Source organism: Lissotriton vulgaris, chromosome 7, assembly GCF_964263255.1.
Source record: "Lissotriton vulgaris chromosome 7, aLisVul1.2, whole genome shotgun sequence".
In the NCBI taxonomy this organism is placed as follows: Eukaryota; Metazoa; Chordata; class Amphibia; order Caudata; family Salamandridae; genus Lissotriton; species Lissotriton vulgaris.
The window spans coordinates 910,647,139-910,672,512 of NC_141695.1; positions in this window are offsets into that span (position 1 = coordinate 910,647,139).

The window sequence follows — 25,374 nt, forward strand, 5'->3', positions numbered from 1 at the left end:
CTGCAAATCAGAAAAGTTTTTGTTGATTTTTTTATATGCATAGAAGTGCTCGCCCTCAACAGTGACATCATAGATCACATGATCATAAAAAGAGACAACATACTATATACTGTGATCTCACTTATTAAAAAACATATTAAAACAATTTGATATTTTCCTGCAAAAATGCAAAGAGTATATAGGTTGTTCAATCAGGTGCGCTACAACGTTATATTGATTTTCAAACCTTGCTAGCATTGTATTTCGCTCTCATTATTTCTGTATAAATACGTACAATAGAACCTGATAAAGTAGAAAAATATACATATATATGTTTATCTTTATATACTCATTTATATATATCTCTCCTAGCATCCCTGATTATTTTGTACAAAGATAATAGATATGATATATATACATTATTTTGTATGATCAAGAAAAGTGCAAAACGTAGCAAAGCAGCAACCAATTTAAAGTGCAGAAAGCTGTGCAAATTTAGTGCAAAGAAGAAGTATATATAAAGTGCAAGAAACTGTTTGATTCAAGAAGTGTATCAATATTCATAACAATAGTCCATATCAGAGGCCTGTAATGGATTTGCTAAAATCATATAAATAACCTTCTAAAATTAATCAAAACAGTAATATTAGTGCTTAAAAAAAGGGGAGATCATAATATAAATAGGAATAATAAATATGTACAAAAAGTATTTTATGTAAAAAAGTGAAAAAAGTTAAATTTAATTTCATGCTATATACAGGTTGGTATCAAAAAGACATTATGATTACACGAGCACAGTATATATATATGTTCAACGCTAGGAAAGTTGTAAAAATCAGACTGATGAATTATATTACATTGTCCTACTATTTTATTTTAGTCTCTACATATTACTAAGCCTCAATATTAGGGAACATATTTATTGGGATTTTATATAGGTATCAAATGTAGGAGAAGAAGGGCAAGTATATAGATAAATATCTATACATACATATGTATATATATATATATATAATCAATCAATGACATTTATATATATATTTATATATATATTTATATATATATATATATATATATATATATATATATATATATATATATATATATATATAAAACAAACTCCCAACTGCTCTGGACGCAGTTAACACGGGCGCAGACCTCCAAAGCAATCACTCCAGTTGAAAGATGAGCCAGCACCAAAAAATATGTTTTCAGCAGTGAATTTATTAAGCAGTAAGTGCAGAGCAAGTGCCCTCCATGACGCGTTTCGCCCCGCGAACGGGGCTTGGTCACTGATATATATATATTCCGAGCAATTTCAAAAAGAAACCGCACTCTTCTTGGATGTTTTCAAGCTTGTTTAATCCATCTCAAGTAAAACTTCCTCACCTACGCGTTTCAAACAAATGACTGTTCTTGATCACGGTAGTAACAAGTCCATTTTTACTTTCCAGTATTTATACCCTACTACCCAGTTTGCAATTAGGATGCATTATGGGAGGGGTAGTTTTTGGTTGAATTCCAACCAATGTCAGTTCCCTATTCCAAATCAATAAGCCACATGTTAAGGATATTATGTAGATTGATTATTATTCTAGGACTTAGTGCCTCCTGGATTAGAAGAATTAATTCTTCTAATTTACATAATGTAAGTATGGTATTTATACCTGCTTACGTTAATATGTATGATTCTATACATATGCTGGGGTGATAGCTGAGTGCTATATACCAGAGTCAATGGCTTATGTTTTGGTCCAGGAGCTTGACATTAATTAAAACAACAACAAGTGCAAACAACAAACATAAAATTCAAATTAGCCTTCAGGAGCATAAAAAAGGGAAAAATAACTTTCTAAAAGTTACTTTTTCTAAATACTTATTAAAAATCCCAAAATCCCTTTGAATTGGATTTTAATAAAAACTAAAAATCGCTGTTGAGCCTTTTTTCTAGATGGTGACAAACCTGCGATAGCAAATTTAATATTTTAATCTGCACTACAGTTTTCCTCATAGGACAGCCAAAGCCTTTCAGAAGGAAAATAGCTTTTGACTGATTGTCACTGTGAGAACATGACAGCATTCTCTACATGTCCCACTGTTAAATGCTAGGCACCCTACATTGCGGGCTAAAAGCCCTAAATGGATGTGGCTTATTTTTTTTTTATTTTTTTTAATGAGAGTTCAAATATAGCAATACAATACAATTGAAATCCAATTAATACAGTACGAGAAAGAAAAATACTGAAAACGATTCATACAAATTGTCATTTTAACATTTAAGTTATACAGTGCAAGGTTGTGTAAGAACAGACAATTAGTAAACTGGTTCGGATAACCAAAAGGATTTTGTTAGAATTGAAAGAGTACATAGCATACAAATATAATAAAGGTCTTCACATTTAATATTCCAAAGCTGAGTTCTAAAGTGCAGCGTGCGGAGATAGAACCATCATAATAGACTAATAAATATTTTCAATAAAGCATAAATCAGGTTAAGTAATAACAAGACATATCTAAACATCAAACACACTCCAATATTTATCATATTTTTTGAGAGCCCCTGATCTAAAGGCATATTTTTTCTCCCTACCCTGGATTCGCTGTAGTTTTGCCTTCCATACCTGGAAGGATGGGACAGAATCTGTTCTCCAGGACTGTAATATAAGGGATTTAGCTATTAGAGAAGCTATAAAAAGGGGCTCATCATATTGGGTGTGGAAAGGAGAGCAGCCTAGGAGGGGAATTAGGTCGTTGAATATAATATTTGTTTTAGGTTTAAAGTATTTTATTAAGTTACAAAAAACATGGGGAAGGGAATAGGAGGTCAAGCGAATATACAATACAAGGCGCGAAGCGTTGCAGTGATTCAGAGGAAAAGTGGGGAAGCAGGAAGCCCCGGAGGGCAACAAAGCGTAAGTCATAAGGCAATAAGGCAGTGCAAATGACCCTCCAGTAGACCCCCATTCCCCGAGCAGGGCCGAGCTAGAGTAGCGTCCCGCAACACAGGAAAAAAACACACCATCCCTCCAACCCCACGTCCCCAGAAAAATAGAAGAAAGAAAAGCGAAAGAGAAAAAGAAAGAAAACAATACCCCAACACCCTCGTCCGAAAGTCAGCGTTAGAAGCATGTAACCCTGCCCCCCACCCCCAGCCCCAAACCCCTGATCCCGCCACATTCACTCCGCTGGAGCCGCCGGCGGCGTCAGCCTAAGGAGTCGCAGGTACCGTGGACACGTGAGCTCGCGAAATTCCGTGGACAGCAGTGCCAAAAAGGGGTGCCAGAGCTCTTCAAATTGGTCCACATTCCCAGCCACTGTCAGCGACATCTTCTCCATACCCAGTACCTGCCAGAGCCTGTGTAGCCAGCCAGTGATAGAGGGGGCAGACAGGGTACGCCAGAGTATAAGGATGTTTTGAACCGCTGAGCCTAGCGCAATCGCAATCTGTCTACCCCTGCGGGACTTCAGCGGGTACATCAGGTCATTGGGGAGGCCTAGCAAGACATACGCAGGGAAGCGCGGGAGTTCTATCTCAAAATGCCTGTCTACCTCATCCAAGACCTCCTTCCAATAGGCCGACAGCACCGGGCACTCCCAAAGAATGTGCGTGAGGGTACCTTCCTGTCCGCAGCCGCGCCAGCAACCTTTATCGCCGATTCTGTGCATCTCGTAGAGCCTTTCCGGGGTGTAGTACCAATAGGTGGACACCTTAGTAAAGGTCTCCGTCAGCCCAGTGTGGTACGCAGAGTGCCTCGCCCAGTACGCGATCCTGTCCCACTCCTTGTGGCTCAAGGTCCTGCCCAATTCCCTGTGCCAGCGCTCTCTCCCTGGGTTATGGTAATGAAACGGCGGGGGTTGGAGAAACTTATACAAGTCGGTGATAAGCTTGGCGTCCGAGGTCCGGGTCACCAGCCATCGCTCATAGGGCGTAATCGAGCGGGCAGCGACGTCGCGCACTGGGGGTTGAAGAGCCCAGTGGCGAACTTGCATGTAACGCAGTCTGTCCCCCTCCGTCAGGCCAAACTCCTGTCGGAGCTGCTGGAAGGGGAGCACACCCTCCGGCCCGTAGATCTGGAAAAGTGCCCTACAACCCGCGCTCACCCAGTGGGAAAAGGCTCCCGGTTCCAGACCCGGAGTGAAGTCTGGATTGCCAGTGATGGGAGTGAACGGTGATGGAAAAGTGGTGAGCTCACGAAGCTCACACACCACGTCCCACACTCGCAGCGGAACTCGGGTGATAAAGGAGGCGTAGAGATTAGGCGGGCGGTGAGTGCGCCGTAGGAACGGGACTTCCTGGAGAGTACGGCCCGCAACTGCCTGGTCCTGAAAGAGCCAGTGCTTGTCCGATTCCCACCGGCTCCACTCCACCAAATATCGGAGTTGCGCCGCCTGAAAGTACTTCCGGAGGTCCGGGACACCGAGACCCCCCGCCTCCGGGGCAAGCATGGAGAGGACCCGTTTCATTCGAGGCTTACGGCCCTGCCACACAAAGCGGGAGATGTCAGCCTGCGCCTGCCGTATCCAACCTACAGGGGGCTGGAGAGGTAGAGCGCGAAAAAGATACAGGATCTGAGGCAGTATCGTCATCTTCACCGCTGCGATACGGCCCAGCCACGAGAGCAGGCCTTTGTTCCATCGGCCGAGTTCCCCCTTAATCTTTTTGCCCAGGGAGGAATAGTTAGCTGCGACCATTGCAGGTAGGGAGGGTGCGAGCAAAATCCCCAGGTAAGGCACCGTGGAGGAGGACCATTGCAGAGGAAAAAGACGCTGGAGGTCCCGCCTGGTGTCGACAGAAAGTGACACATCCAGGGCAGCCGATTTAGACATATTCATTTTGAAGCCCGCTACGCGGGCAAAAGCGTTCAGCTCCTGGACGCAGGCAGGGAGCGACCGCTTGGGGTCATCCAGGGTCAGCAGGACATCGTCCGCATATAAGCTGACAGTATGTGTGTACTGCCCCATCTTCACCCCAATAGCGTCCGGGTTATCGCGGATCCTCTGGGCAAACGGCTCCATATAGAGGGCAAACAGGAGCGGCGAAAGGGGGCAGCCCTGTCTCGTGCCGCGCTCAATGGCAAAGCTGCCGGAGCTGTGTCCATTGACACGCACCGATGCTGATGGCCTCCTATAACAGTTAAAAACCATAGTGCGGAACTTCTCGCCGATCCCCAGTTTCCCGAGAACCAGCTCGAGGTACGGCCAATGAACCCTGTCAAAGGCCTTTTCCGCGTCGACCGACAGCAGCATCCGCTCCCCCGGGACGCGTGAGGCCTTTTCTAGCACGTGCGTCACCCTCTTAGTGTTGTCGACCGTCTGCCTACCGGGTACAAAACCGGCCTGGTCCGCCTCCACCAGACCTGGCAGGTGCAGACCAAGTCTGGCCGCCAAGATCCCCGTGTAAAGCTTGAGGTCCACATTTAGAAGCGAGATGGGCCGATACGAGCCGCACAGAGTCCGGTCCTTCCCCGGTTTCGGAATAACCGACACAGTCGCCGAGAGAAGGTCCGGCGGTATGGCTCCCGGTTCAGAAAAGGAATTGAATAAGCGAGCCAGGAGAGGCGCGACAGTGGGACAGAAGGTCTTGTAAAACAAGGCCGTATAGCCATCCGGGCCCGGGGCCTTGCCGTGCTTTAACCGTGCAATAGCGGAGATGACTTCCTCCACATGAATGCCCCTCTCCAGGTGGTCCGCCTGGGCGGGATCTAGGGCAGGGAGGGTTACCGATTCCAAATAGGCCTCAGCCTCTCCCGGTGGGGAGGGCTCTGCAGCGTACAGCGCCTCATAGAAGGCACGGAAGGAATCCGCCACCTCCGTGTCACCGGAAACCGGGACCCCATCCGCTCCCACCAGCTCCTTTACTACGTTGCGTTGCTGCGCAGCCCTGAGCCGGTGGGCCAGGAGCTTACTGCATCTGTCTCCGCCGGTGTAGAAGGCATGCTTCAAGCGCAACGCCGCATACTCCGCCCGGTCCAGGTCCAACGCAGAAAGGAGTTTCCGCGCCGCCTTCAGCTGCCTCCAAACTCGAGGAGCCCCCGTCCGGCGGTGAACCTGTTCGAGTTCCCTGACCTGCGCCGTTAGTTCCTCCCTCTTACGTTGCCGCTCCCTGTTCTCCACCGAGGAGATGGAGATAAACTCCCCTCTGACGACCGCTTTCAAAGCTGCCCACTGCGTTGCTAGGGACGTGTCGGAGTTGTCATTGTGGGTCAAGTACTCCTGAATGACCTCCTCCACACGCTTCACCACCGATTTCTTATGGAGAAGCGTGTCCCGAAGCCGCCACATCCCTCTGGAGGGGGGGGCTGCCGGCCAAGCGAATACTCCGGAAACCGGCGCATGGTCGGATAGGGACAAGACCCCTATGTCTGCCGCCGTGGCGGCCGAGCGAAGCGGCCCGCTCACTAAGAGGTAGTCCAACCGCGAGTAAGTGCGGTGTGCGTGGGAGAAATATGAGTAGTCCCTATCGGCGGGGTGCAAGGTGCGCCAGAGGTCATGCAGATCCATCTCCGCAATCTGGTCCTGTACCGCTCTGGAAAGCTCCCCCGTCTGCGGAAAGCGCTGGGCAGACCTATCCAAGGTGGAGTCGAAGACCATGTTCAGGTCTCCCCCCAAAATGACGTGGCGATCGGGCGAGGCAGTAACGTCTACCAACACAGATTCCAGGAAGCGATCCTGGTGGTCATTTGGGCTGTACACGGAGCCAACCGTGAAGGCAACTCCCCCCAGACGCATGCGATACACCAGAAGCCTCCCCTTCTGCTCGGCATGTTTATACAACACCTCACCCCTGAAGGAGCTGGCTAGAAGAATGGCTACCCCCGCAGTCTTAGTCGCAGCTGAGGAAAAGAGTTGCGTGGGGAACTTGGCAGAGCGCAACCTATGGCAGTCTTTAGAGAGTAAATGGGTTTCCTGCAGGAGGCAGATATCCGCCTGTGACCCTTCCAACAGGGAAAGGATCGCCCTACGCTTCACAGGATTATTCAGACCCTTAAGGTTAAGGGTCACTACTTTCAGGGACGGCATCGCTCCCAGGGACGCAAAGCGCTATGCAGCAAGCGGGGGATCAGCGGAAGGGGCGCGCGGGGCAGGGGCGCAGGGAAGGCCAGAATCGGCTTCGCATGTGTTCGGACAGTATCGGACGGGACCCCCCCAACACCAAACCAGCTCTTGAACCCCCCCAGAACCAACCCATGGCAACCAGCCAACACCAAAAACAAGAAAAAACACCCCATTGTCTCAGTCTAGCCCAAGTGGGCGAGTCTGTAGAAACCAGTCAAGTGGACGTCCAGCCACACACCTCCAACTTCTCCCCCCCAACCCCCAGCCCCAACCCAGCATCGCAGACGCTAAGAGTCTCTCCCCCCGGAGAAAAGTTAGGCCGTCTGGGCCACGCCATTAGATTCAGGCAAGTTCCTGGCCGCAGTCCTCAGGGCCTCCGCCATATCCGCTCTGATGGTAGGGGAGTCAGGGCGACTCGCTGTCGCTGACGATTGGCGCCTCCTCGATCTCCGTCGGCCCCGTCGCTCGGGGCGCCTCCATGCGGGTGTCGCCCCCTCCTCCTCTGTAGCTGTGAGTCCCAGCACCCCACAGACATCTTGTAAGGAGCGCAGCTGATGTAGCACCCCATTCCATCGGAAAATAAGACGGAAGGGGTGACCCCAGGAGTAGGCCGTCTCATGCTCTCGCAGAAAGTCCGTAGCGATGCGGAAAGACCTGCGCTTCTGCAGTGTGATGGCGGACAGGTCTTGATAGAGCGCCACGGGTCGTTCTTGGAAGGAGAGCGGCTGCTTCCTGCGGGCCTCTGTCATAATGCGCTCCTTTAGGGGGAAATCCGGCAGGAATGCCAGGATATCAGGTGGGGGTGCCGATGACTGGCGCTGGCGGCCCACCCTGTGTGCTCTGTCGATGCGGATCGGGAAGTCCGCTTCTTCTCCCAATATGTCGCGGAACAGGTCCTGCAGATAGGCCACCAGGTCCGCACCCTCATCCGCGGACGGAATGCCTCGCACCCGGATGTTATTCCACCTGGACCTGTTCTCGAGGTCCTCAGAGTGGGCCTGGAGCTCGACACATTGCTCCCGAAGGCGGAGAACGTCCTGCTGGAGATGAACTATCTCTTCATCACGACGCTGGGCCGCTGTTTCAACAGTGTCGACCCGCTCGCCCAGGCCCTCGATTTCTCTGCGCACTTCACGGACCTCTCCGGCCACCTCGGTCTTGAGAGTCTGGAATTCCTCCTTGAGGGAGCTGAATAAGTCCTCCATGAAGGACCTCGTGACTGGCGGTTCGCCTCCGGTGGCGTCCGTTGAGGCCCGGGAGGACCCCGGGGACTGCTGCGTCCTGTCTCGCAGTTGCTGGGCCCTGCTGAGCATGTCCGGCAGAGTGCGATCACCCCGTGCCGCACCTCGTCTTCCAGCCATCTTGGCCTCCGCGGCGGGTGAAGCCGAGAGTTGGCCGCTGTAGATGCGCCCAGCCGCTCGTGGGCACCAGATGTGAAGACCTCGCCGAGGACAAGGGTAGTGCGTCACAGGCGACAAAATGGCGGCACGGGCCAGGGCGAGACAACCATCGAGCCAGTCAGGGCGATAATCCAGGTTTAAGTCGGAGGCTTGCAGCCGCGTGCTTCCAGGGAGGACGGCAGGTGCGTAGGCACCAGGATGAACCGAGGCGCCCGTATGGCAAGGGCGCGGGCGAGGGTCACCAGTACCTGCTCCTCAACGACAAGATGGCGGGAGGGCGGAACCTAGGAGGGCAGCCCGGGCCAGCAAGTCTATGGGCGACCCTCAACAGCAATGGGTCGGGAAGGTGCGAAACCAGTGTCCCCCAGTTGCACCGGCTAGTACTCCCGGTTCGGTCACCGCTCAAACTCCGCCGTCCCCCGCTTCCAGGCTCGTAGTCCGCAAGGCGTCACACACCAACACCCATAGCAGGGGGATAAATCGCCGACGCAGGTTTGGGGTCTGTCGTCCAGCGATGACTCTGGCCACAGGGGCGACGGCCAGGAAGCCGCCGCACTCCGCGGAGTCCGTCGAGTCCGCTCCCTCGGGATCCGCAGCTTTCAGCACTCGGCCCAGCCGAGGCGCGCGGACAGCGCCGCAATACGCTCCGCCTCCAGGCCCTTCTCCACGGGGCGATCCAGGCTCCACTCCTCGCCTCAGTCCTTGAACAAACTTTTCGGGGACTTCCCCCGGGGCAACAGAAGTCAAAGTGGCATCAAAATGTGCCCCACGAGTTCCGGCACAGTTCTCTCGCCCGCAGTGCAGCCGCGGGGGGAGAGAAGCGCAGAAATCGGGGCTCGAGCTGAGCTGGGCCGGAGGAGCTACGGGAGGAAGCGTCCGCTCACCCCGCCATCTTGGCCACGCCCCCTCTATAATATTTGTTTTAAGGACGATTGAAAGATATTTTTCTATTTCCTTCCATAAAACCTGGATTTTTGGACACTCCCAGATAATGTGTTTCCAAGTGCCTTTTTCTTCACATCGAAAGCATTTGTCGGCTACAAGGGGGAAGATATTGTGTAAAAAGGACGGGGTTCTATATATTAACCATTTATTGTAGAATTGCATACGTTTAAAGTTTGCTCCTCGAAAGATGGTTTTATTGAATTTATTTATTTTGTCCCATACCTGTTGATTAATTATAATATCTTCCCTTTTTTTCCATCGTTCAATTATCTTGCTGTAGAAGGCCTGGTCCTTACTTTCTATTAATATTTTTATCCGGATACTCATTTTCTTTTGTGTTTTGTTGTTAGTGGAAATATTTTCTTTTTGGGATACATTTTCTATATTGAGTTCCCTGAGTTTTGGACTTATCCTAATAAAGGACCAGTTCAGAGTTGTGTGCGAGTGAATTAAATGAATGTAAATTTCATCCCAGGATTTCCACCTATTTCCCAGTAGGAAGTCTTCAATTTTCTCAAAACCATTTTGCTTCCAAAGAGTTATTATACTTTTGTCCATGCAACCTGCTTCTCCCAGGCTAAAATTCATTAAATTCGTCTTCTTACTTACATTGGGTAACTCATAAAATTTACAAAACTGAGTTTTCACCTTAAAAATCCACTGCAAAGTTTTATATCGTACTTTTTTGGGGTCTTTCGTGGTTCTAACTGGATCATAGATTTTCAATTCCAACAACATCCTTTTCATAAAAAAATTGTCTGTCTCATGACTATCTAAAAAATAAAACCTATGGCTGTAATGTGCAAAAGACGCAAAATAATATTCTTTGATATTTGGGAGGGACAGCCCTCCTTGTGTGTAAGATAAATATAAAGTGCTCAGTGCAAGTCTAGGGGATTTTTTTGCCCATAAGAAAGAGGAAATCATAGCTTCCATTTTTTTAAAATAAGAGGCCTGGATTGCGCAGGGAATCGCACTAAAAAGGAAATTAAAAAGGGGTAATACCGACATTCGAATTAGCGATGCCCGCCCTGTGAGAGACAGGAGTAGTAGATTCCAACGATCTAAAAGTGAACCCACCTTTTTAATAAAGGTAGAAAATGTAATAAATAAAGGTCGTCTAGGCTATCCGATATAAATATACCAAGATATCTCTTTGGATCCGTGTTGTATATCTGCCTGAATTCAGGAGCTAAAGTGTCTGGAGTGCAGTTGAGTAGAATAATTTCTGTTTTGTTTACATTAATTTTATAGCCCCCTAGCTTTTGAAAGTCAGAGAAGATTTTTAGAATCTTCAATTGACTTGAGGATTTAGAGTCTAAAAAAAGGGCAATATCATCCGCATATAGTTTTATATTTGTCATTCCTGAAATTGGGGCGGTGTCAGATTTGATATTCCTAATGGCGATCGCTAGAGGTTCAATGAAAAGTGTGAATAAAATTGGGGACAACGGGCAACCTTGTTGTGTGCCTCTAGTGACCTCACAGGACCCAATATTGGTATTATTGGCGATAATTTGTGCCCTAGAATTCGTGTACAAATGTCGTAAAAGAGAGATAAAACCATTCGGGAAATTAAAACTATGTAAAACTGCAAACAGACAATCCCAGGGGACTAGATCGAAGGCTTTCTCCGCATCTAAAAACCAAATTTGAGCCTTCACCTTGTTAGTTTTAAAATAGTATAGCGCCTCCAGTAAAAATGTAGTATTGGAATGGAGATGCCTGCCTGCAATAAAACTGCACTGATCATAAGCTATTAGTGATCCTACTAGTTTATTTAATCGGTTTGCTAAAAGTTTAGTAAAAATTTTGTAATCTGTATTCAAAAGGCTTATCGGTCGGTAAGAATTTATATTTTCCTTGTCCTTTCCCTTTTTTAAAATACTGACCACCACCGCTGTGTGAAAAGAGTCCGGTGGGGGACCACCTTGAAGTAAATTATTAATTAATTCCAAGAATTCTTTACGCAATATTCCCCCAAATTTTTTAAAGAATTCAATGGGAAGGCCATCCTCACCATTGGCTTTGCCATTGGGGAGAGACTCTATCACTTCATCTAGTTCTGATAATGTGAAATCCTGTGTGAGGTAGTTCTTGCCCTCAGCATCCATTTTAGGTATTTCCAATGGCTGGAGAAAATCTGTGATAGATTCAGGTGTGGTCCCCGCAGATGCTTGATATATCCCCTCATAGTGTTTTAAAAACAGCTCGCCAATGGCAGTGGTGGTCTTAACTTGATTTTTAGTGATGGGGTCAGTTAACTGATCTATTCTATTACGAGCCTGCTTTTCTTTAGATTGCCAGGCCAGAAGCTTCCCTGTGTACTCACTCTCCTCATAGATTTTTTTGTGCCTGAAAATTACTATTTGTCTCACCTAGTTCATAATAAAATTCCTTCATCTTATGCTTCGCTTCATGGAGTTTATGGCTGGAAATCTGGGATCTAACCCTATAATGCTCTTGGGTAGCCTGTGACAGTTCAGTTTGAAGTTTGATTTTCTCCTCGCGTTTTGCCTTAAGCTTGGGGATCTCTTTGGATGTGGCTTATGAATATTTAAAAAGGAGTTGTTTCCACTGCCAAAAGGGTTATTTTGCCAGGTCAGACTACTTGTTTAAATTTCACTCGTCATTTGTAGGTCTAAAGCCATTTTTTCCTTGGCGCATTAGTGGATGGCACAAGAAGGGCTAGAGTCTAAAGGTAACATTTAACTTTCCCTGACATGGATGTAGTTTCTAATAGGAGAATTAGATGTGCCATTCACGGTTTATCCAATTTTTATATGTTTTGAGGGTCAGAACACATACATTGAGACCTAAACTGCAGTGCTCCTGTGTGCAGAGTCTAATAACTAGCAATAAAACTCGGCAAAAAATGGGTGTGCCCATGCAAAATGGAGCATTTTCTCACACACCTGATTCCAACTATTTGCCTGTGAGCCTTATAATGTCTACTAAATTACCTTAAAGAAATTGGTTCTGCTTGTTTCCTATGTTCAAGCCTTTGTAAAATGGATTGTAAGGAAACACTAAAGTGCTTCCTTATCTGTAACTGTCCTTAGGTGAAGCACACTGACACTCACTGAGTCTAGTGAGTGTTAGGAAGATGAGGGGAGTTTAATTAATAGTCATTTCTTTGAGACGTAAATAATCACACCTTCTCATCTTGGTTCAATTGAAAGGCTGTCTTTAAGATTTGTTTGTTTCGAAATTCCTAATATAGTACTTTGAATAATGAAATGGAGGATGGAACAATATTTGGCTTGATTCAGTGGCAAAATGAATATCAAGTACGTTTATATTCAAACGTAATACAACTCCGAGCTGAACAATTTAATGAATTACTGGACCATAGGGAGGATTGTTTCTGTAACTATAGTTTTATAAGTAAGTAGAGCTTGCTTGATTTTTCAGCCATTTATAGTATTAATGTTAGACATTAATGCAATTTTTGATAGATGATGTGCTCATATATTTATAAGATTTCATTACAATATGTTCATGTTTAGTTTAGTAGGAATGTACAAAAAAATTGTTGTAATTCCCACTTTTACAAGAAGTATGTTTGAAATGAGAAGATCGAGAGTTCATTTAAAAAAAAGTTATTTGCTTTTCCAAAGCCAGATTAGTTTATTAACTGGTTAAACCAAACATTCTTACAGGCAGCAGTTAATACACTACAAGAAAAGCTCGCCAAGTGAGATAAAACAGGTCAGAGTTCACGTAATTTACAGGAACATACAATATGTGACACAGAACAGGATTGCTGAATCTTAAAGGTTTGCCTAACAGGCCCAACCTAGTTTCACCTGTTCTGAACCATGGTGTAGTGCTTCAAGAATTCAAACCTTATAACTGAAGGACGCTTCCTGTCTCAGAAGTTCCTAGGGCCATGTATATCTCATGTCCCTTTTGATATTTGTATGGAAGGGGCCCACATTTTGTCAAATCAGGAACCGGTGCCGTAAGACGTTCCATGGCATCGATTGTCCACACCTTCGTCTACCATTGTCCCATCGTTGGTCGTACAGGGCCCGCCATCTTTGGGCTATCACCAGGTGGGATGACAGCGGCAGAGGTGTTAGCAATTTAGCAGTGTAGGACAACAGAGGACAGTTCTCTTCCTCATCTATAGGTCTCAATTAAGCTATTTGGAGTGCGAATGGAAGTGCCACATTCGTTAGCTCCTTGATAGTGCCAAATTTCTATTTCCAGAAGCATAGGCTAGAGTCAGTTGCAGCCAGTACATAGCATTCAATTTCAGGAGCCCCATCCCACTCTCAGTGGGGGTTCTAAGCAGGAGCGATTTCACTATCCATGGAGACTTGTTGTTCAATATGAAGGCCCATACTCTTGCCTAGACCATTTTCAACACTGCTGGAAGGACCCTCAATGGCAGGGATCAGAAATGGTAGAGGAGGTGGTTCAGAAAGTAGATTTTGACATAAATGATCCTTCCGACCCTTGACATTTCTAATCTCTCCTTCAGTATAGGTCCTTGAACAGAGTGTCAAGAAAGGGGGGAGCTATTATATACTATGCTTGCCGAAGGGGAAATGGTTACTCCTAGATACTCAATGCTTGTCTGCGCTACTTGCAGCCTGAACTGGCTAGCCATCACCACGCTTTCTCCATGTTTGTCACCCACACCCATGCTTAAGATTTGTAGTGACTGACTTTGCAACCCGCCACTTGATGGAAGTGTTGTAGTTCTTCCAGTAGAACTGGAAGCTAAGAGGATGGGTAAGTGAGGAAGGAGAGAATATTATCTGCAAAAAAGGACATTTTCACCTGTCCCCTTGTTTTTCTATACCCATTATTGTGGGGTTGGATATCACAAGCTAAAACAGCTGCTACAACACTGGTACATTGTTGAAGCAAAAACCATAGGTCCCCGGGCTGTGGGATCTTCAAATCTTGTACACATCTTGAGTCTTGTGGAGAGTTTCACATCATTTGCCAGCATGTAGGCCTTCATTCTTGGCCCAATAGTCATCCTGTCCGATGTTTTCTCTAGAAAACCCGAGTCCACTCTGTCAAAAGCCTTCTCTGCATCCAGTGAGAGGAGGACTTGGGAATTTGTGGTAGTTGCTCTGTCCACCACATTCATAGCTAAACGTATGTTATGGTCTGTGTTCCTATTACAGTCGAAGTCTGTTTCAGAGGGCTGTATAAGTGTCGGCCAAACCTCATTCAGTCTAGTAGATAATATCTAGTGGCCTGGTTCACAAAGGGCCTCTGCACTTGTGACGGTGGCCCCCCAGTCATGGGCGAGTCTCTGCACTCAGATGAGATTGCGGAGATTTTGCCTGAGTGTGGAGACTCCATCACAACTGTGGGGCTTATGGCACAAGTGTGAAGGCGCTTTTTGAATCGGGCCCCATGTGTAGAACGATGGGATAATAGGAGTAATGGGAGCCACAGAATTGGTGATCCTTCCATGGTTTAACCAAAAGCATAAAAGAGATTCCCTCGAGCTACTTTACTCTCCTTTGGAGGGCTCTATGCCATTATTTGGGGAAAAGGTAAACAGTCTCTTCTCCAATGGGGTCGGCCCCTCGGCCAGAAGAGGGTCAAAGCCACCCATTGCACTGCTCAAATACCAATGTTAGATTAATGAGAAACTATTAGTCATCCAAAAGATCATACTATGAGAGAACGTGGCTCCAGCACTGAAGCCACAAAGGCAGCGCAGAGCCTTGCTCCCAGGCCCTGATGGTCACCACACGTTCATACCAAGGTGATGAGGTGTGTCATCTAGAAAGTCTCTGGACTGATTGTGGTGCATATGTGTGGTATCAGGGCTGGCTGCTGGAGGGCGTCTCATTCCCCTGCAATTACAGCAGCGCCCCTCCGCTCCCCAAGGTGGCTATCCATCAATAATCATCTGAGAGGGGCAGTGTCCAATGTCTGTTGCTTTTCTTGTTGTGCTGCCCACCGTTTAGCCTTTCTTTTTTTCAGTTGTCTCCATGCGGGTCTATGGCGATCCAGTTGCTCCTCACTGGATGTCTGGTCCTCCTCCACCTTTAAGTGGTATACCTCCTCCTGATGCATTGCAACAAAGCTTGTTTGTCCTTGAATTGAAATAATAAACACACGGGAAACACAGGTTGAATGGTCTTGTGTGCCTGCAGATAGTATGTTGGAATTTTCAGGGATTTCAGGTTGGCAAATGTCTGGGCTGAGACATCCTGGATTAGCACTGGTGTGAACCTCCTTAATACTATGGAGTCAGTATGCCTCATTGCTTTCATAATGTCGACCTTTTGTCTGAAGTGGTTGCCCCGAGTCAAGACATTGGGGTGAGCTTGTGTTAGGTTTGATATGAACTGAACACTCTGTGTATGGTCCAGTTCTATTTTAATTTCCTTTGGACCCCCCTCGAGAGATCTAAATAAGTCTGTGATGTACCAGGAAGATATTGAGGAGAGTTTGACTCTGGAATCCCTCTGATGAGAATATTGCTACGGCATGAGCGTTTTTTGCCATCTTCAATCTTATCCATTAGCCACTGGCACCTCTTCTCCAGTTTATCCCCTAGCGCCCCCAGCTCATTGTGCTCATGAGCCCCTTCAGCCGCTGAGACCTCAAGGTGGTCCACCGTCATAGTCAGCTGTTGGACCACATGGTCCAGTTCCTCAACAATTTCACAAAATCCTGCCTTACCTGGCTCATCTCTGTTTTGAACATGGTTAGAAGGTCTTTTAAATCCCCCCTGTTAGTTGGAGCTAGATTGTCCCTCACGCACCCATCAAGGGAGCGGGTTGACTCCCATCTGCTGTGGTGGACACTTGAATGTCCGTATTGCTTTTACGCTTCTGGGGTGTTGAGGAGGTCTTGCATTCACTGCCCCCTTTGTTCCCAGAACGGGGCCGTCTCTATGTACGGGTCTACATGCCCTCTAGAATAAGGGGGCTCTACTTGTTTTAGCTCGGAGCATTGGGGGTGAACTCTAGAATTGTATTAGCCTCCCTGTCTTCCCAGGCTGTGATTCTCGACGGTCCTCCCGTGCACTGATAGCTGCCCTGATAGCTCCTCTTCACTGCTGGAGGGAGAGCCCTTGGAAAGAATCCCTTTCTCCACCCTTATAGTATGTGGTTCTTGGGAGTCCACCCACTGATCTGCCGCTCACCTCCCAGCTCATCGGACCTTTCCTCTCTGTTGTATGTATAGAACCATGGCCTGCTTGAATGCCGCCCATCTCCACCATGATCTGGGCACTCATGGCGCTACCAGCACCCTGGGGAACTGTCCCAGCACCACCGCAACACTCTCAAGTCTGGCACAAGTGGGTCCAGAGGGCCCTTGAAGCCTTGCGCTTCCACTCGGAAAAAAGCATCAGTCCCTCCAGCAAAGCAGCAGGGGTGGCTGATCCTATCCCCGAGAGCGGCCCTCGGGGGAAACATCCTTTACAACGCAACTTTTACCACGCAGTGCCTTTACGACGCAACTATTACAACGCAAACCCTTACAACGCATTGCGCTGGGGGGCGCTCTAGGATAGGGAATAGATTTAATTTACTATCCAACACCTTCCCTAGTGTCCACGGGGACTGGAGTTGGAATAGTAAATGAAACTATTCACTATCCAGCACCCCAAAGCGCTATGCATTGTAAAGGTTTGCGTTGTAATACTTACGTTGTAAAAGCATGCGTGGTAAAAGCATGCAATGTAATGTCATACATCCAGCACTCAGTTATTGGAGGCAATGATCTTGGCTGAATCCATGTGGCCAGTGGAGGCAGGTTCAAGGGCCAGTGTCTCTGATCATTCAGCAATATATTTTTGCTTTTGGCCACAGTTGCAGGCATCAGTTCTCTTCTTCTTCCCCTGGCAGCTGAAGTGTGAAAACCTTCTCTTTTCCTGGAAATATATTACATTTTCAATAAAATTATAATAGCGTGCACTCAGAGGGAGTGTGAATATTGCTCTCTAGTCTTGAGCACTTTGAGTAATAGAGGGGAATGTCGTTGCCTATTTCCTGCTGTAATTTAGGTGAAGTGGTGGCTCTTACATTAGGGGTGTGAGAAATATGGGTAATTTGCTTTTATGTAATTATGTGAAATTTCGAAAACATTACGGGAAATACGTATAATTATGTGAAATGCAAATCCATCATTCACCACTATATTTTAGTGTGAAATGCATCCTCGTCACGCTAAAAAAAGCACAAAAAGAAAATTGCTGCAAACAACTTCCACTCATGTTGTTGTTGCTCATCAAGTTCCCGTTCTTCAGCACTATATTTTTACAGTGAACAGCAGAGTAATTACACAACATGGTATACTGGTGTCATTTTGGGAATTCTGCACAACAGGCGTAACATGAAATTCCCCAAATTACACGAATAACACTTGGAAAATTTTACTTTTACCTGTGTTCATCTTACATATTGGATGGTATGGCCTGCTGCAGTAAGATGGCGGATGCTCGTTGCCCCAATCCACCCCAGCACAGGCAGTGTCACACCTTTTACAATAGCTGGCATACTGGTCACTGAGTGATAGATGGCATCCACTACACCCAGCCGCTAGAGAATACTCTTAATTTTCACAGCCCCATGACATACATGTGCACCTCAACTTAATCCTGTGTTATCCATTGCACAACTGAAATCCACAGGGGTGGAGTGTTTGGAGAAGACCCTGCTAGATTCCTATCTGCTTCTCCACCTTCTCACTTGATGAGAGCGTCCTCAACCAGTACCGGCCTAGGGCCAGATGTAGGTAAGTTAATTTTACAGATTCATAAATACCGAATTTTACAGATTCGGTATTTACGAATCGGTAAAATACAAGGGGGGAGATGTAGAAAGAATCGGTAATTGAAGTACCGATTCTGTAGGAATCGGTATTTACCGAATCGGTAAATACCGATTCGGTAATGCCCATTGATTCCTATGGGCATTGAAGCCCATAGGAATCAATGGGCATTACCGAATCTGTATTTACCGATTCGGTAAATACCAATTTTTGCAAGGGTGCAGGGGGTGTCACTTTGACACCCTCTAGCACCCCGATTTAAGGCATGTGTGACATGTGGCACACAGACATGCCCTAAGGGCATGTCCGTCTGTCACATGCCATAGGTGTGCATGCACACATGTGCATTCACACCTGGAATCAGTATTTTACCACCCAATTGGATTGGGTGGTAAAATACCGATTCGGTAAGGCCTGTAGGACTCAGAAGAGTCCCACCTACATTGCAAAATTACCGAATCGGTAAAAATACCGATTCAGTATTTTACCGATTCGGTAAATTTACCGATTCGGTAAATTTACCGATTTGGTAAAAAGGTGCCCCTACATCACAAATGACCATTTACCGGTCGGTAACGGCCGAAATCGGCCGTTACCGGTCGGTAAATGGCCACCTACATCTGGCCCCTAGTGTCTGTAACCCTCAATGCTAGAGGAGCCTGTGTTCCAAGACTCAACCTGAGGTACTCTGTCAAATTACATAGCTGAAAACAGCGGGATGGGTACCAAGTGCCTGGTGGAATGGAAGAGCCTCAAGATGGATGTACGCGGGTTGAGAAAGTCCTCCTTTTTCCCTTGATCACCCCCATTTTATTGGACTGATACTGGTGTTAACTGACTCTGACTGTGCGCTGGGCTCTGCTAACCAGGGCCATTGCACTGATTAAAAAGGTATATGGTAATTAGGTGTTATTACAAATGCCGCTAACAACCTACCTATATGTCCCTAGTATATGGTAGGGCATGTAGGTTTAAAGGCCCAGCGACTTTAAGGCACTTAAGTGTGCATTGCTCTGTTGCTGGTGTCATTTTAAAAGTCTACCCTACTTTGCTAGCTGCTTTTAAATTGAGATTACATGCAAACTCGACTTTGGGTTTAGAGGTGCTTCCAAAGTATTAAATTACCTGATTGTTACATATAAGTCACCCCTAAGGTCTACCCTAAGTGCCCCCAGGGTAGGGTGCCATTTAAAAATAACCTGGGACATTTAAGAGATGTTTTATATGCCCTGATGAGGGAAAACTCAAAATGTTGTGTTTTCCCATTATAACATTTTAGCTCAATATGCTAACATGGGAATACTGTAATGCAGTCCAGCTATTGACAGGAGTGAGCTAAAATAATATTTCAAGGACTTAAAAGATTGGTAAGGATAAACCCAACAACTTGTCACTGTTGAGATTTTAATAACTAGTACAGAAAATAAGTTATATAACTTTTTCAACTTGCCACTGTTGAGATTATAATAATTAGTACAGAAAATAAGTTATAAAACATTTATTCTATGAGCCAAAATCCAGCCTTCTAGCAGCCTCTATTGATTGGGAGGCCCTTAAGAGGCTTAGCCAAATGGCTTTGATGAGGTGATAAGTGGTCTGCATAGAGACAGTGGTTATCTGGTGGGATTGGAGTTCTGGACTTTTTGGTTCCGTCCAGAGGTGTCAGGGATAACACCCGAAGACCCCGGAGTTCTACCTGTCTCGGTGCACAAATGAACAGAAACACGGGCTTCTCGATGGTGGCGTCAAAGACCAAAGGTTTATTACTGCAGGGACACAGAAGTCACAGAAACTACACACGGGCAGTATCTAGGAGCCTGTTCGATTTGTACAAAGTGGGTTGCTCCTTAAATACTAAATTTTCGGCTTGGGGCAAATTCTTTACATGCTAGTACATTTCTAAACCTTTTTGTCCTAAACAATAAATATTTGGTGTTACACAGGAATCGTCAACAATATCTGATGTCAAAACATTACGAATGAGGCGTTCCCACTGTTCCATCATAATCCCATGTCAACTTTTCATTCAAGAGCCGGACCGCCTCATCGTAAATTTCGTTACCTCCCCCTAATAAAGGCCCAGAAGGAAAGGAGCAGAGCCAGGTGCAGAAGATAGAAAAGCAGGATAAGAGATGTTTGTGGGTCGTAAATGGGCAAGGCTACCAGCTTCGGCCGCCTAATCATGATCAGGCCAGCGAACACGAGAACCAGTATAGCAGGACTGGCCTCAGGCAGAGGAGACAGCTTCTGTCGAGTCATGCGGCCATGGCGTTTTCTGTCCTAAGGTGCACGTGTCACTAGCAAGGTGAATTGCCGGCTAAAGCTTACGTGTCCTTAAGTGAAAGAGGTCACTGCGTGTCCATTGACTATGTGAGGGCAAGCACACAAAATGGCTGCCGTAATCTAAGATGGATGCCATGGGTAAACCAGTAATGTGTTCATAACAGGAGTGCTCTTGCTCGTAGCATAGCGAAAACACCAGGATATGCTAAATGGATCATTTGCGGTTCACTGATACCAAAATTATGAATTTACGACAATGTTGAAAACACGGGTTCAAATCGTCACGGAACCTCAGACCCTCCTTTTGCCCTTACATAGGCAATTACTCAGTCTATATCAGAGTCTATCTCGATGCTCATCAGGTCAGTGACATGTTGTTGCATCATCATCCTTTCTCGTACCTTGTCTCCAAACGCAGGTGGTTTTCTGAAACAGGTTGCAGCACAGAGGCTACACAAAGTGGGACCACATTGGATGATAAGGCAGCACGAGAACAGGAATACTAGGATGATACCAACGACCATCAGAACCTTCCATCCCCACGCTGATAGTAGAGTCCAAAGCCACTCCATTAAGGACCAGTTTCCCTTGTCTACGTGAATAGAGTCGGAAATCTTGTGTAGCTTAGATCGCTTCATATACAGTCGGAGCATTATTTGGAATAAAAACACAGCAGCTCGATTGGATCATTCTGCATACCCCACCTCGATCTGCAAGTATTACGTCTAGAACCATACGGTTCTGCAACGTCATGAGACGATCCGCCTGGAGCTCAGCTGTCAGCTAAAATCGGTGAGAGGTTGGCCTTCCAACAGCTCAATGAGTTTGTGGAGGGATCTGGAGCTCTGCACGAGGCTCAATCCGGGTTCCGCACTGCCCACAGTACGGAGTCGGCCCTGGTGGAAGTCTCTGAGGCGGTCAGGGAATGTTTGGATGGGGGCGGCAGAGCGGCTCTAATTTTATTGGACCTCTCTGCCGCATTTGATACTGTTCCCCACCAACGCCTCCTGTCCAGACTTGCTGACATCGGTATTTGTGATCTTGCTTTGGACTGGCTGAGTTCTTTTCTGTTGAGTAGATCTCAACAGGTCTGGCTCCCTCCGTTTTCATCCTCGGCTAGACCACTCCGTACAGGGGTCCCGCAGGGCTCGACATTGAGCCCTTTGCTCTTCAATATATATCTGACCCCCCTGATTGAACTAGCCGAACATTGGGGAGCCAAAATTATTGCATACGCGGACGACACGCAGTTGTTGTTCACTTGGCCAGGTGAGGCACTGGATACAAAGCAGATCCAAAATTGTCTGTCCTCAGTCTTCAATTGGCTAGCGTCATCTCAATTGAAGTGCAATGAGGACAAGACGGAAATCTTGCTCTATGGCCAGTTTCCCCCTGACTTTAGGTCACTATTGTGGCCAGATGGTTTCCCCATGCCAGGTGCTTCAAACACCTTGGCCAAGAACCTCGGGGTCTGGATCGGGGAGGACCTCCGTTTCGAGGGGCACATTAAGAGGCTCACTGGAAGCTGCTTTGGGACCCTGAAGTCTCTTAGAAGGTTTTTTCCGCTTCTGCCGGCCTCTGCTCGCGAGTCAGTCGCGAGAGCTTTAATTCTCTCGCGCCTGGACTACGCGAACGCTCTGTTTAGTGGCTCTCCGGCTTACTTGATAGGGCGGCTCCAGGTTATTCAGAACGCCACCGCTAGATTGTTAGGGAACATCTCCAAGCGGATCAGCGTTAGGAGTTACCTGGAGAGCTTGCATTGGCTTCCGGTGCAGCATCGAATTACCTTCAAAATCTTGACTTTGGCCCATAAAGCCATCAATGGGCGTGGCCCCGCCTATCTGATGAAACTATTCCTGCGGTACACTCCCAATCGAGATCTGCACTCAGCATCTCAACACCTCTTGCAAGTACCGCGTTTCCGGCGCACCCGGCTGGGTGGGCACTCTGTGACAGTGAGAGCGGCGCGAGCATGGAATGCGCTCCCAGTCTCTTTGCGCAGCACGGTGGACTTCACGGTTTTTAAGAAAGCACTAAAAACCCATTTGTTTAGATTAGCTGTGTAAATTGTTATGTTATTTCAGGACTCGGCTGCTATACTTCCCTTGTTTCCTTCTTCCGTGCCAGGATACTCCGGCAGTAATTGTGCGCGCTATAAAACAGCTTAACATAACATAACATAACATAACAAGTTACTAAGGGCACCAGCAGTTTCTGTAATAGTAGATTCAACTACCCGTGTTAGCTGACGTAGATTTCTACTATTGGCCATAGGCCCCCAGAACGGAAGGAAACCTTTGAAGAAGTCACCAGCTTCCTGACCAGCGGTATCTTCCTTGCTGAAAACACCTCTTGCTACTCTGGTCTTGTGATAATCTGGGGAAGCAGTGTACGTTGGAGGCAACAGTCGAGCAATATAGCATGAACCTGAAAAGTCAGCAGGTAGCCATGTATATGCTCTATCCTGACAAATGAAGTAGGTACCCCTAGCAGTCAGAAAGGCAGGGGAAGAGTTAGACGGATACACGTAAGTCTCAACGCACTCACTCTTCCCTAGCTGAGCTCTTGGATTTCTCCCATTACCTTGCAAACAGACTTGACCTCGGTGAGGTACGACCCAAATTGGAGCGGAGCTCTTACGCTTGCTTTCACCCAAACTAATGCGATACTCTGTAGAATTCCAACTCAGATATACCCGTAATTCATCTCTAGGGTAAGATGGGGTGTTATTGACGTCTTTAATCATGTCAATGATTCCCTTGACTAAAGCTTTATTGGCAGAGTTATATTTAGTGGAACGTGGTGGACGCAGAGGATAGGTCTCAAGGGCATAGACAAAAATAGTTTGAAAGGCCTGAAATGATCCATTATAGCTAAAAGGCAAGACTAGATAGGGAATGCCTTTATCCATAGTGTGGGGTATTAAACCACACACCCAGCAGTCTGTTGTGTTAACTACCAGTTGGTGTTGATGCAAGAGCTGTACAAAAGTGTTATTAATGAATTCTGAGCGTCGAGCTTGTTCGTGTTCAGGAAACGAGTGAAAAGAATGATAAGAAGCAACAGTAGAAGAAACGGGATCAAGGGGAGGCACTGTAGTTGTTACCGGTGTATAAATTAAATGCATACAAAAGACGATTCCACCCACCAACGTTATTAAAACAATCAAAAACGTAATTGCACATTGCATCAGAAAGCATTTGTTATGAAGAATTTTGTAAAGTCTATTTCTGCGAACATAAATTACATTCTCTCGGTGCAGCTCAGGAAGCTCCATCTTCTACAACCGCTGGCGACCACTGATGATGTGTACGTAGTTGAAAATGCCTCTATCAGCCCTGGGAGTTCCCAGAACTAACAGAAAGATCGACCTTGTGTCTGACCCCCGCAGATTCAATTAGGCACACAGCCACGACCCTACGGCTACCCAGACGGCAAGGCAATTTAAAACAACATAACAATACAAAATATTAGCAAACTTCCTGGCTGGAGGCAATGTATCAAAATTCAAATATGTAAAATAGGCAGTTTCCTGCTTTATTTGTCCTTTGTGTGAGATCGTAAGTTGTATTTCAATTTTCCTGGAGCTGTTTGATCCGGAAACAGTGTATTTTCAGCAGGGGTTGCAATGTTCAGGTTCGCAGATGGCAAATGTTCTTTTGATGCAGAGGACAAATGCTCGGAGTTCAAAGGAGCAGTTTCAGAAGGGGAGTCAGAGTTCGATGAATCAGTAATCAGTTCTGCATCGCTGAAAGGGATGAATCTGGGGACTTGTTCAGTTTCCGAGGCACCGATTCCTTTCTTCACCCAGTTGTCGTAAGGAAGTGGGAGGGGTACACGCTTAGCGTGCGTCGCATGGATCCAGTTCTTTCTGCCAGCCACACGTATAGCAGTCCTCGTCGCCAACAGGACCTGGAATGGTCCAACGAATTTGGGTTGGAGATTTCTCGTCCGTCCAAAGTTTCTTATGACCACCTGGTCACCGGGTTTCAGCTGATGACCTGGACTCTCCGGTGGCTTTGGCAATGCATCGAAAACCTGTTGGTGAATAAGACTCAATTTAGCAGTCAAGTCGAAAAGGTAATCAATTAACATTGGATATTCCAGCTGCTTAAACTCCTTCGGTCTAGGTACCCCCCAAATATTTGCAGGTCGACCGAATACAATCTCATAAGGACTAAGCCCTACTCGAGAATGTACAGTCGCTCTTGTGGATAACAGAGCCAAAGGTAGTGCATCTGGCCAGGACAAACCCGTGGAGGCCTGTATCTTAGCGAGTTTCAGCTTGAGGGTGCCATTGTAACCCTCAACTAAACCAGCAGACTGGGGATGATTCGCACTGTGGAATTTTTGTTTTATCCCTAAACCGGCACACACACTCTGCATAACTTTCCCTACGAATTCACTTCCATTATCTGACCATACAATCCGTGGCATGCCGAACCTGGGGAAGTATTCTTTGAGAAGGATTTTGGCAGTGGACAAGGCAGTATTGTCCTTTAGTGGATATGCTTCGATCCATCTGGAAAAAGCACAGACTACCACTAGGACGTACTTTATATTATTGCAACGATCCATGTGAATGAAATCTAACTGGATCACTTCAAAGGGGCAAGAAGGAGGAGCGAAGTGGCCTGCGGGTGTGGGGATTCCCTTGCCAGGATTATGCATCAAGCATATCATGCAATTTCTCACCACTCTCTCTGCACACTTACTAATCCCATCATTCTTCCAGACTGGAGCCAACATCTTACAAATCCCTTTAGAACTGATGTGCGCTGCTCCATGCGCTATCGTTACTACTGCAAGCACATACGCATCAGGCAACATCCAACGCTGCTGTTCCGACAAATCAATCCAACACCCACTCGAGTCCAATTTACCCGTATTCTCTTTCCATGCAAGCTTTTCCTCCTCAGTCGCCTCTTTCTGAATTTCTTTCACACTT